At 47.8% G+C, this 12,771-nt stretch overlaps 1 protein-coding gene across 14 annotated transcripts in view; it reads right to left on the reverse strand.

Annotated features, from left to right (window-relative positions):
• The window catches only part of ANXA11 (annexin A11), a 64,706-nt gene that overhangs the window by 28,112 nt on the left and 23,823 nt on the right, over nucleotides 1-12,771 (reverse strand). For 4 of the 14 annotated variants that reach the window (XM_081573791.1, XM_081573798.1, XM_081573797.1 and 1 more), the window contains exon 2: nucleotides 10,837-10,972. The exons of the other annotated variants lie outside the window; for them this stretch is intronic. The gene's annotated coding sequence lies outside the window, so the exon portion shown is untranslated. The remainder of the gene's footprint in view (nucleotides 1-10,836; nucleotides 10,973-12,771) is intronic. 14 annotated transcript variants of the gene reach the window in all.

The following is a 12,771-nucleotide window of genomic DNA, read 5'->3' on the forward strand; positions in this document are numbered from 1 at the left end:
TAATACTGAAAGCCTCCTGCTGTCTCCGACTTAGCTCTCAAGCCCCTTCATTTCCCGCAAAGTCCAACCCAAGTGCTGTTCCTCTAGAGACACCTGGGCCCACAGGGGTGCACACTCCAAGCTCTGTGAGGGTACTGTCTGCACAACAAAACCATCAGCAGCTCAGCTGGAAGGGAACTTGGGGAGTCCCTTCTCTGAATCCTTCCTTGGTCTGGGTGGGGAAAAGGAGGCTGGGCAGCTCATGCAGGTCACGCAGCCTAAGCATCACCAACACTGGGTCTCGTAACATTCAACCCCAGGTCCTCTGCAGATTCCTCTACCCCTCCAATTACTCTCTCTTCCATTGGTGCACAACCCACACTCCCCTATCGAGCCACAAACATCACAGGACAGTCCTAAGAGACTTCTCAGCTCTGTCATATGAACTTTACCCATGGCCCACACAGTCCTGATATCATCGTCTAACACTGCTGCTGGGCAACCAGGGTGAAACACACGGTCCAATGACAATAATTCTAACAATTGCTGGCTGTGTGAGCTTGGGCGTGTGGCATGACCTTTCTGAGCCTTTCTCCTTAAAACTGGGGAAGGTACATTCATCTTACTGTGTGGCCATGAGGGTCTGATGCACTGATACATGCATATAAAGCTATCCACCATGTAGCTTATTAGCATACAGTAGGTGCTCAGTTAATCATAATTTACTCCCTAAGAAGCACTAGCTTGGTAGCTAGGGTCTAGGTCCTAACTTCACCATATGCTGTGTGACATTTTCAGAACAACTTAACTTCTCTGAACTTCTAAGCTGTCCGCAAAATTATAACCTGCCGACCTACTTTGGTGTTACTGTGAGGACTGAATGAAGTAAGAACATGGAAGACTTCTATAAAATAGGGACCGTTTTCTGGGCTCTGTCACCAAGTCAACCTGGGTTGTACCCTTCCAAGTGGCCAAAGAGGACAGGCTCTGAAGTTTGGAGAAGGCAGGGAAAGGGTCAACAAAGATCCTGAACAGACATCCAAACTTATTTAGTGTCTACTAGGTGTCCAGCCCACACAGTGAGGGGAGTACCTAACCAACTGTCACGGTCACAGGTAGTTCAAGACAAGACTGGGAAGGGAGAGAAAGGAGGGCTTTTCAAAGCCCATGATCAAGGCACCATGAAGTTTCTGGATTAGGTCTGTCAAAAATATCCCCAACAGACAGTCAGCATCCTGATCCCCAGAATCTGTGACTATGCTACCCTAAACAACAAAGGGGCTTTGCAGATGTGATCAAGGAGGCTACAAACCTTGAGATGGGGAACATACCCTAGATTATCTAAGCGGGCCAATGAGTCCTTTCCTAGCTATGATAAGGATGAAAAGAAAGAGCTAAGAAGCTTGAGAGGGATTCCATCCACACAGGAAGGGTGCCAGAAATCAAAGGATGCAGACGGCCTCTAGGAGCTGGAAAAGACAAGGAAGCAGCTTCTTCTCCAGAGCTTCCAGAAAAGATGTAACCCTGCCAACAAACACCAAGAGACCTGTGAGACAAAACTGTACAACAGAAAGGTCGTGTGCTAAAATGGTGCAGTCGCAGTGGCAAACAGTAGGGCAGCCCCTCAAAAAATTAAACATATGACCTAGCAATTCCATTTCTATAAATGTACCCAAAAGAACTTAAAGCAGGACTTGAACATATTTGTCCACCAATGTTCCCATGTTCACAGCAGTTGTTATTCACAACTGTCAAAATGTGGAAATAACCCAAATGTCCATCAACAGATGAATGGATAAACAAAATGTGGTATATACATAACAAAACAGTATTTTGCCTTAAAAAAGAAGGAAATTCTGACACATGCTAGAATATGGATGAATCATGAGGTTATTACCCTGAATGAAATAAACCAGTCACAGAAAGATATTCTATGATTCTACTTATGTGAGGGGGTTTCCCAGGTGGCACCAGCAGTAAAGACTCCACCTGCCGATGCAGGAGACGCAAGAGACACAGGTTCAATCCCTGGGTTGGGAAGATCCCTCGGAGAAGGAAATGGTAACCCACTCCAGTATTCTTGCCTGGGAAATCCCATGGATAGAGGAGACTGGTGGGCTACAGTCCATAGGGTCACAGAGTTGGACACAACTGAAGAGACTGAGTATGCATGCTCCACTTAACTGAGGTAAAGAGAGTAGTCTGATTCAGAGATAAAGTAAAATGGTGATGCCAGGAGCTGAGGGGAGAGTGGATTCGGGGTTAATGTTTAATGGGAAGAGAGTTTGTTTGGGAAGATGAAAAGTTTTGGAGATGGATGGTGGTGATGGTTGTACAATAATGCTTTCCAACTGTGGTGCTGGAGAAGACTCTTGAGAGTCCCTTGCACTGCAAGGAGATTAAACCAGTCAACCCTAAAAGAAATCAACTCTGAATATTCATTGGAAGGACTGCGGTTGAAGCTCCAATACTTCAGCCACCTAATGCAAAGAGCCAACTCACTGGAAAAGACTCTGATGCTGGGAAAGACTGAAGGCAGAAGGAAAAGGTCATGACAGATGATGAGATAGTTGGATGGCATCACCAACTCAATGGGCATGAATTTCAGCAAACTGGGAGATAGTGGAGGACAGAGAAGCCTGGCGTGCTACAGTCTATGGGGGTCTATGAAAGAGTCACAAAGAGTCAGACATGACTTAGTGACTGAACAACAACAACAACTCAATACCACCAGACACCTAAAAATGATTAAAAAAAAAAAAAAGGCAGTGTGGTATTAAGCCCCTAAATATGGATATTTTGCTATAGCATCTATAGAAAGCAAGTTCATACAGAGACCACTGCTTCTCTCCTTCCCTCCAGATCCTTCCATGGTGTCCTCTTTGAAAAGGCTCCCTCTGTATAAGAGATCAGTGCACAGTTTGAACTCAATCAGCAGAAGAAGCAATAAACCTGCAAGACCACAGGAAAAACCATTCCACCAAGAAGGGAAGGCCCAGGTGCATGCGTCTCCTACATGTCTGGGAATAAGAGCTAACTCAGTAAAGCTTTGCTTGCTTGTATTATCAGTCAACACAGTCACCATGGTGAGACCTGGAGCTTTTAAGTGGGTTCTGCATGGCCAGCCAGACACACCCAGCCAGCAATGCAAATGCTCCTGGGAGGGAAAATGTGGGCAATGTGATGCTTGAGTGGGTGGGGTGGGTGAACACACCCAACCAGCCAGGACCAAGCAACTGGAATACCAGAGGTCATTCAGCCTAGAGATGACTCAGTCCGTTCCTGCCCACCCCACCTTAGCTCCTATTTCACAAATGGAGAAACTGACAACCAGAGAGGGGAAGTGACAGGGCAAGGTGACACAGCAAGATCCTCCCAGGGCTGGTTCAGCACCCTTCCACTCCTGCCTCCAAGCCAGGGGCCCACTGTCCAAAAGGCAGGACCGTAGCCAGTCGCTGATTTTTCACAGCATCTCTAGCGGGGGAGGCTCAGGTTTTATGGAGCCTGAAGCCTATATAATTTTAGGGGCCCTTTTTAAGATGCCAGAAACAGAACGCTTTTTTTTTTTTTTGCAAATTCTACAAAACTATATGACTTTGTGAATTCACTGCCAGGGCCTCTCCGACAGCCTTGGAGAGACCACATGCAAGTGACTAGGGTGTCGGGGTTGGGGGGCTTCAACTAAGGACTGTAGCCCACCAGGCTCCTCTGTCCATGGAATTCTCCAGGCAAGGATACTGGAGTGGGTAGCCATTCCCTTCTCCAGGGGATCTTCCCGACCCAGGAATGGAATCCAGGTCTCCTGCATTGCAGGCAGATTCTTTACCGTCTGAGCCACCAGGGAAGCCCTAAGTTTCATTAGTTTCACACTGATTTTACCTCTGGGCTCAAAGAGGCACCCAACGCTGGGGCTAGACTCCCCTGAGAACAGGAGTTAAAAAAACAGAGTTCTGGCCTGCACTAGGCTTTCCCTCTAGCTGGAGAGATAAACACAAAAGAGCAGTCACAGGAAAACACTCACCAAGTGTTTAAGAGCCACTCCCAGGCAGAATGGAGATTAAGGTTGAGAATCAGGAAAGGGCTCTTTGGGAGCAGAGAGGATATGTGTCTAGGAAACCCACTTCTCTCTGATGGGCTCTGGCAAACCCAAGGCTCCCCTGGGCATCTCTTCCTCATCTGTGAAATGAGTGAGCCTGCAAGGGATCCACAGTTGTCAACTTGTGTTGCCCAGGACCTGGGGCTCCTTGGAGGTTCTCTAGTTCACAAACATTAATTTTGTTGTGGGGAGGAGAGGGGCAAGGCTGCAAATGAGTCTCTCCAACTTAAATTTTGTTTTAAATGGAAAAAGAGGAGACCTGGCCACCAGCAGCCTACATTCCACGTGGTGGCACACAGCTAGGGCTGTGGCAGCTGCCCCTTCATCCAGGGATGCCTGCCTCGGCTGCCCACTGTCCTCATCAGGGCTGTCCCCACAGGCACCTGCATTTGTAATGAAAGGCACAGATGTTCACCCAGGGCCCTGCTAGGTAAGATGCGATCAACCACCTCACCTTCATATGCAAGTCAGTCACAGATCCTCTCACAACAAACTGGGGAGAGGGGTGGAGGACAAGACGAAACATCAAAAGGCAGCAGGGAGTCCCCGGGGCTCCCACAGACCTGGGGCCTGTTTAAATGCCTTGGGAAAGGCCTGGTCCCTTCAAACCTCGAGGACTTGAGAGAGGATCTATTTCAGCGCCAAACAGCGGAGCACCCCACCCTGCCTAGAAGCCCCAGAAACCTCTCCTTCAAACAGCACTTCTCAAGGGCGGCTCCTCTAATGGTGACCAAGTCCCCAGCCAGCCTTGTTCAGCTAGAAGATGAAAAGAAATCCCCACCAGAGCCTACAGATCACACTGGAGGAGGAGATGCTCTTTTAGATCTCAGGTGGGCCTGACTGCTGTGCAGGTGGAACCCTAAGACCTGCCAAGCAGCCCTGGGCTGTGCCATGGCAAGAAAATGGAAGGTCCCTGGACGTCTCCATGTGATGGAAAGAAAGCAGGAAATGCATATCTATAGCTCAATCAAGCCAATACCTCAGCATTTTCCATCTTCAGAACTTCTGCTCAGTCATCTCTCTACCTAGTCTGTCCTCCTGTCTCCTTTGTCTGCCCTCCTTAAGCCTAAGTCAATTCTGGCTTTTCCTTTGAGCCAGATGGAGGCCTGCTTCTTTCAGGAAACCCACCCTGATCTCTCCACCCACAACAATGACCTCTCTTTCTGGAACTTACCAGCACTTGGCCTAAAATGTTTTCTATGTCCTCTAGTGTTCTAATAATACTCCCCTCTTTCCAGTACCTAAGTCGCTTCAGTCATATCTGAGTCTATGCGACCCTATGGATTGTACCCCACCAGGCTCCTCTGTCCATGGGATTCTCCAGGCAAGAATACTGAAATGGGGTGCCATTTCATACTCCAGGAACACATATTACTTCATCATGTATCACCTCATTAACCTTCACAACGATCCTTCAAGATAGGTATTATCACCTCAAGGGGACTACGGCTCAGAGATGATTCTTGACAAGCAAAGATCACACACGTGACGTGTGCCAGGGCCAGAATTATTTCTTCTAGGCCTCCCAGCGAGAGAGTCAGTGCTGCGGCTATAGGACAGGCCTCTCCTCTCCTCCTTCACCAGTTAGCACGGGTAGGGCACTGCGAGGTTCCTGACAGAACATCAGTGGATCCTGATTATATCTCTTTCATACCCTGGTGGCACCTGTCCCAATGACATCTTTGGTACGGAGGCGCCAGGAATTCTGGGGGCAGAGAGAGCTCATCTAAAACATTCTTTCTCTCCCTCCTACAACAAGGCCGGACCTTGAGTGACGTAAGAGGCGTCCAAACATTCCTGACTCTGCCGGGGCACTGCCTCCCCTCCGAGGTGTGGGTGATGAGGTCATCAAGCCCCAGAAGCGATCAAGGGAGCCCCAGGGCAGCACCCCACCAACCTAGATCATCCTTTCCCAAGCACTGAATAGAAAGCCCACAGAAGGTGCTGTTAGACATTCAACTCCCCCCCAACACACACCCATGAATCAAGAATAGCTGGAGCACACGTCAATCATTAGGCAAGTGGTGCCTCTGACTCTGTCCCCACCCCAAAGGCTGGCACCTGAGGTAGCCCCGCCTGGAGGAGCTCCAAGTACAGCAAGCTGGGAGAGTGGCCACAGGCCAGTGCCCAGGCCTGACTAAGGGGCTGAATGTGAGCAAGCAGGCTCAGAAAGACACCGCTGGGGAATAAAGTCAGTTCCCAGCGTGCTAGCTTTGGGATTACACAGGAATCCTACAACATCAGAGCTGGAAGGTGCCTTCAGGAGACCCTTTGACTCCACTGGCTTATTTTACTTAGGTGGGAGTCGAGGCCTGGAGAGCAAAGCTTGCCTGGGGCGGGGCAAAGACTCAACTCATGTTTCTTGACCTCCAGGCCAATGCATCCAGGCCCAGGCTGGCTCCCCTCCACTCACGCTGCTGGGTTCTACTCCACCTTCCTGGGTTGGAGAATGGACTGGAAATGTGAAGCCTATCCTGGGAAAGACAGAATGAGAAGGTGACCCTGCTGCCTCCAAATAAAGTCCCATGTCATCAAGTCACAGAGATAGTGTCCTCTGCCCAGGGAAGCTTCTGTGACATGGCTTCTCCCCAGGTTCTAACCTACAAGTTAACAAGAGCAGAGAGCAGGGATTGGCAGCCACTTGTTTGATCTCTCTGGGGTATCAGGAGCTGCACTGACCATCAGCCCAACTCAATTCAGGGTTCAAATAGCCTCTGTCCGCACGCTTTCCCAGAAATAAGTTACTGATGTGTCACACCTGGAGTTGAGGCAGGTCAGTCAGGAGAAGAAAGCACAGTAAGATACTCTCTATCCCAAAGCTGGGTCTTGGAGGGACACCCATCCCCACATCCCTAGGGCCTCTAAGGTGGCTCCACATGCAGAATGCATGGCTGCCAAATCCAACCACTAGGAATGGCCTGGAAGCAGTGCTGACCCTCAGAGCATCAGCAAAGTAGCAGCGGCAACCTGCCTGTTAGTCACCAGCCCACTGGACCAGACACTGCCCTCCTCTGCATTGCCTGCTGGCCTGCCACTGTCATGAGATTCCATTCTTATTTCCCAACCTGAGGAAGGCTGGCTTAGGAAATGGCAAAACTGACAAGCACAGCAGTAGTTTCAGACTGAGGACAGCAGTGGGTGGTGTTCCAGAAACTTCTGGTTGTCCCCCCTCAACCATCTGCCCATCTCGCTTCCATAACAGAACACTACCAGCAGCCTGGCACATGGCAGCCCCAAATTAGGACTATGCTTCCGAGCTTCCCTGGCAGCAAGGCAGGACTCTCAGGAAGTCAGCTGTCCTGGGCCACACAGGTAAGGGAAGCCAGAGCAGCACTACTGTCCCCAGACTGGCCACATCAGCACAACCTGAGTGCCCGTTAGAAAATTTCTCGGGCCTCAGGACCCCCTAAATCAGAGCCTTTAGGGATGGGGCCCAGGAATCTGTGTTTCAACAAACCTTCCAGATTATTCATAAAAGTGCTCAAGTTTGAGAACCAAAGCCCTGGAGAACGCGAGGTGCAACTGTGCCTAAGGAGTCTGGTGCCTGGACAACCTCATGGAACAGACACTTACTAACTCTGGACTCCAATTTCTGGAGACAGAGGGAGCGAGAAACTCCTCTTAACTCATGGCCAAACCTGAATCCTAATGCAGGTGGGTGAGGAAGAGGAATGATGAGAAACTCAACCAGACAGCAGAAAGTAGGAAAGAAACAACATCCAAGTGTAATAAATAATAAACAGACAACAAGATGCAAGAAATACAATCAAGACTATCTGGCATGCAAACAGCCTGAATTCTCTGCCAGAGACAGAAATGACCAAATTCGGTTTGTTGTTATTATCACTGCCTCCCGCCATCTCCCCTCAACCCCAGTCATGTGCTGATTACAAGAGAAACACTTTTTTTAAAAAAAGGAAAAGTTGAAAATTAAGGCAAAGACATATTAGGTCAGCATGGAGAAAAACCACAAGTGGAAATATTAATATTAAAACCATGCTGAGAACTTTCCAATAACCCTGCCTCTGCAGACTGAGGGTTTTTTCCAGCCACTTCTCAGCCATTTGCCTTTATCTGGAAACACAGGACTTGGAAAACTACTCACTAGGATTTCATGGTACAACAAGGCTTAGGCCATTCTAGTCCCATGAAATAGTTTACATGACTTAAAACAGAAGCACAGAAAAGACTGTAAAACTTGGGGCCCAAGCCTTCACAGCTGACATTTGGTCTTGGGACATTTCTGTGTACTATTTTGTCATATCCCTTGGGGAACAGAGAGTCTGTTTTGCTGCTGTAGATGAGGAAGGAAATATAACTGTGAGTGAGAACCATCTACGTGGACCTATGGGGTGGGGGAGGAACCAACCACAAAGTCAGAGGTCCATCCCTGGGTTTTGCGAACTGACCTCCTTTTATCCATCCCTCCTAAAACTTGGCTATCATGGGGGACACTGGGACAGACAAGAAGGGGGAGCTCACAGTCATGAGTCTAAGAAGCAGGCAGAGCCAGCCTGATCACTACCTACTCTGCATAAGCCTGAGTGGAAACTAAAGCACGTGGCTTACCCTCTGCCTGACTGATGCTTGCTTCCAAATTTCTAAGCCTTTCATTTACTGTCCTACAAAATGCATTTAATTACTAATTTCAGGACTACAACGAAGGAATTCTCCCAGATTATTGACAATATATGCTCCTAAAACAGATAATATGGAATTTAAGGCCAAAGGTACAGAATAAGTAACAAATGACACAAGGTACAATCCACAAAGATAAGCTTGATAAAGCTGTATACACCAAACATGCACGCCAAATTCACAAACACAGAGAAATGTAAGTCGAGTTTGACTCAAAAAAAAAAAAAGATTCAATAAGCAAAGATGGAGAGGGCACCCTCAAGATCACAGAAATATCTGATGTCTGTGTTCCACAGAGAATACATGTCATGAAAGCTTTTCAGGTTGATCATGTAGCTGGCCACAAAGAAAATCTTAATGCAGTCCCACAAGAGATTCTGCCAAGCACCTTCACTCAATAGAACTGTGTATGTATGCTCAGTTGCATCCAACTCTGCGACCCATCGACTGCGGTCCGCCAGGCTACTCTGTCCATGGAATTTTCCAGGGAAGAATACTAGAGCAGGCTGCCATTTCATACAGGGAAACTTCCCGATCCAGGGATTAAACACGCATCTCTTGCATCTCCTGCATTGGCAGCTGAGCCACGGAGGAAGCCAAGAGAACTAGCAGCCAACATTAAAATATGATCAGACTGCCCCATAACTTCCTCAGAAATTAAAGATGCTGCCTTCTAAAAAGTCCTTGGATCAGAACTGATCTACAGAGTACTAGGAAGCAATGGAAACATGAGCATTTCATATAAAGGCCCACTGGCTAGACTGGTACTCAGAAGAAAATGCTGAGCTCTATATAATTTTTAAATTAAAAAACTAAAAATAAATGAACCAATTTAGACGTGAAAACTAGAGCAATGAAATAAGCAAAAAGAAGAAATGAGTAACAATAAAGGTTGAAATTAATGACCAAAAGAGTAGAAAGAATTTTTTAAAAAATATTTACAAATAATTTCCAAATTATATAACATATTTTATGAGATATATACCTCCAGCATACCCAATTAGAATCCCATTCTTAGTATCTAATGAAGACATTCTATATCACAAGGCCTGTAATCTGTCCTTGATTTGGAAGACTTAATATTATAAAAGTGTTAACTCTTCCTTATAAACATTCCTACCGGTGGCTCAGTGGTAAAGAATTCACCTGCAATGCAGGAGAGCCAGGTTCGATCACTAGGTCAGGAAGATCCCCTGGAGGAGAGCATGGAAACCCACTCCAGTATTCTTGTCTGAAGAATTCCATAGACAGAGGAGCCTAGCCGGCTACAGTCCACAGGGCTGCAAAGAGTGGGACACAACCGAAGCGACTGAGCATGCACAGACTATTTACTCCAACACTGTTTCAAACTATAAAAACAGTCAATAGCCTCCACACCCAGCAATAAGGGAAAGGTTGAATAAATTATTTTACACCTGTACTACGGAACAGCCAGGGACAACCTAGGGTGGGTGGGGGTGGCCTCTGCTTTTGTGCTCACAGTACAGGGCTAGGCAAACAGTGGGTACTCACTAACTATGAGCTCAACAGCAACATCCTTGTCACTCGCTTCCTAAAATAGCCATGACCTTTTAGGCGAACACAGCAAGCTCAGTCGGCTATCACCAGCCCCCTCACAGACACACCCTTTTCCCCAAGGATGCCATCCCCAAGCTTAACCTCCACCTCCCTGTCATCAGCTCTGAGTTTCTCCTCGTCCCTCATTCACTGTCCTCCAGCCAGTCTCTGCCCATACTACAGGTGTAAGATGCTCCAGACACCTGACTTCTTCTCAATTTCAGGAATCATTCCTCCCCCTTTTTCCTGCTAAGGCAGTGGTACCTTCAGGACCATAAGCCCCTGGAAGACTAGAACTCAGAGATCACAGAACCAGGATTCAGCTACCTACCACCCACACACTCCAACCCCAGCTTCAAGATTCCTTGCAACAACCCAAGATATCAACACTGCCATCACCACCCCCTAACTGATATCAAGCCCCTTTTGCAAACATCTTCTCACCAGATTCTGCAAACAACCATTTTACTACCCAGAACACTGGGATCCTGTGTGGCTATGTGGCTTGTCCCAGGGTACCCAGCACGGATGGGAACTCTGCCTCCTCACCCCTCCATTGCCCCTACCTGTTACTTTCTCACAAAGTAAAGTCAGCTGTGGTTTGAGTCACTATTCACGCCACACTGTCAGGATCCTCCCAGACCACCACATGACATCCGACCTTTATTTCACGAGGTCCCGGGGTCAGGGTCAGTAGGTCTCCTGTGGTATGGTTTCAGCGTTATTAGAAAGCTCCATTGAATTTCAACAACTGCTTTTAAAAATGCAAATTCCCAACAAAGAAATTTCAGTTTCTCCATTTCTTTTAAGAGCTTTCCTATCTAGGTATCCCTCAGATTCCTCATGTTCTACAGGAAATGGGCTCACAGGATGCTGTTGAGAAAAATCCAGAGAAACCTGAATCTGTTTGCTTGGCTGCGATTGTGAAATACACCTACACACAATCTTCCTCCAGTACCCGCCATGGGACAAGTGCTAGGAACTGCTTAAGGGGGAAAAGACACAGGTGAGAGAAGAGAGGAAAGAGAGTGAGATCCAGAAAGGCCCTAGGTTCTCTGAAGATCAGCACTCAGCACAGAGTTGGTTTCTACATTCACCTCCTGCCCACACCAGGTTTTTATATTTTTTTGCAGTGAATGCCTAGAAAAATCCCACACTCACCTATTCTGGCTCAATTCTCACTCCTACCATCCCAAGCTACCCATCCTCCCCAAATCACGTGGCCAAGGCATCACTAATCAATCTTGGTCTTCTAGGTGCAGCAATCCAGGACAAGCCCTGACAACAATCCTTGACCTGATAACATACAGGAGTCCAAGGGGACTTCCTCTTGACCTCTCCGCCAGTTCCTATGCCCACTTCTCAGTCTGAACTCACTTCCATCTCCCTCTCCCCACTTTTTCTTTTTTTTGCCTATCCAAATTCAGCTTCCAAGGTCAAATATCCCTGGCCTGCCTCTTCACTTAGCTAACTGCTGAGTACCAGCATCAGGCAAGGTCCTTTCTGGATGCTGTGAGACCAAGAGATGAGTGAGAAATAGCACCCACCCTCCAGACACAGAGGATGGGGCAGAGAGATGTTGGCTGTATAATTACTACTGCAGGGCGAATACTGAGAAGTGATGTTAAAGAAGTGGCAGAGGGCTGTGTGAGTTGACCGCATGTCTTGCCCCTTCCTGCTCCAGATACCTGGATGGCTCCTAGAAGGGCGATGAATAACAGGCAGAACTGGGGGAAGGAGGGCAGAAGAGCATGAGCCAAGACAGAGGAACAGGTCAGAAGGAGAGCAATTCAACTAGGCTGACCTTCAGCTGCATGAAGGGAGTAATAATTATTATTATTATTGACTCTTACAGATGAATACTAATGTGTCGGGCCCTGCTCTAAGCTTTATGTCTATCTGGGACACAGGAGCATGGTCACCACCTATTCAGATCAGTGACTGAGCTGTACGGTTGTTATTTAATCCTCATAATAACCCTGTGAGGTAGGTATTATTATTGTTACTGTTGTCATTTAGTCACTAAGTCGTGTTCGGCTCTTTGCGGCCTCATGGACTGTAGCCAGCCAGGCTCCTCTGTCCATGGGACTTCCAAGGCAAGAATACTGGAGTAGGTAGCCATTTCCTTCCTGACCCAGGGATAGAACCTGTGTCTCCTGCACTGGCAGGCAGATTCTTTACAGCTGAGCCACCAGGGAAGCTCCAGGTATTATTAATACCCCCCCATGCTAAAGATAAGGAAACAAAGGCACAGAGTCTAGTAAGAGGCGAGATTCAGAAGGGATGCTTGAGGTAGTGAGCATCTCATGCGGGTGCAATGAACAGCCCTGGAACCTCACCTAGTCTCTCCTGTCAGAGAACACCTTGTGGCAATGAGAGTGCCTTGTGCGAAGGGGCCCTGCTAATTCTCCTGTCATCTCCAACAACTGACTGAAACAAGGAAGGAACACAAGGAGCCAGTTGGGGGATGAGCAAGATAACACGCCCTGCCAGGACTCAGC

Source organism: Giraffa tippelskirchi, chromosome 2 (assembly GCF_054371585.1).
Source record: "Giraffa tippelskirchi isolate mGirTip1 chromosome 2, T2T-mGirTip1v1.2.pri, whole genome shotgun sequence".
In the NCBI taxonomy this organism is placed as follows: Eukaryota; Metazoa; Chordata; class Mammalia; order Artiodactyla; family Giraffidae; genus Giraffa; species Giraffa tippelskirchi.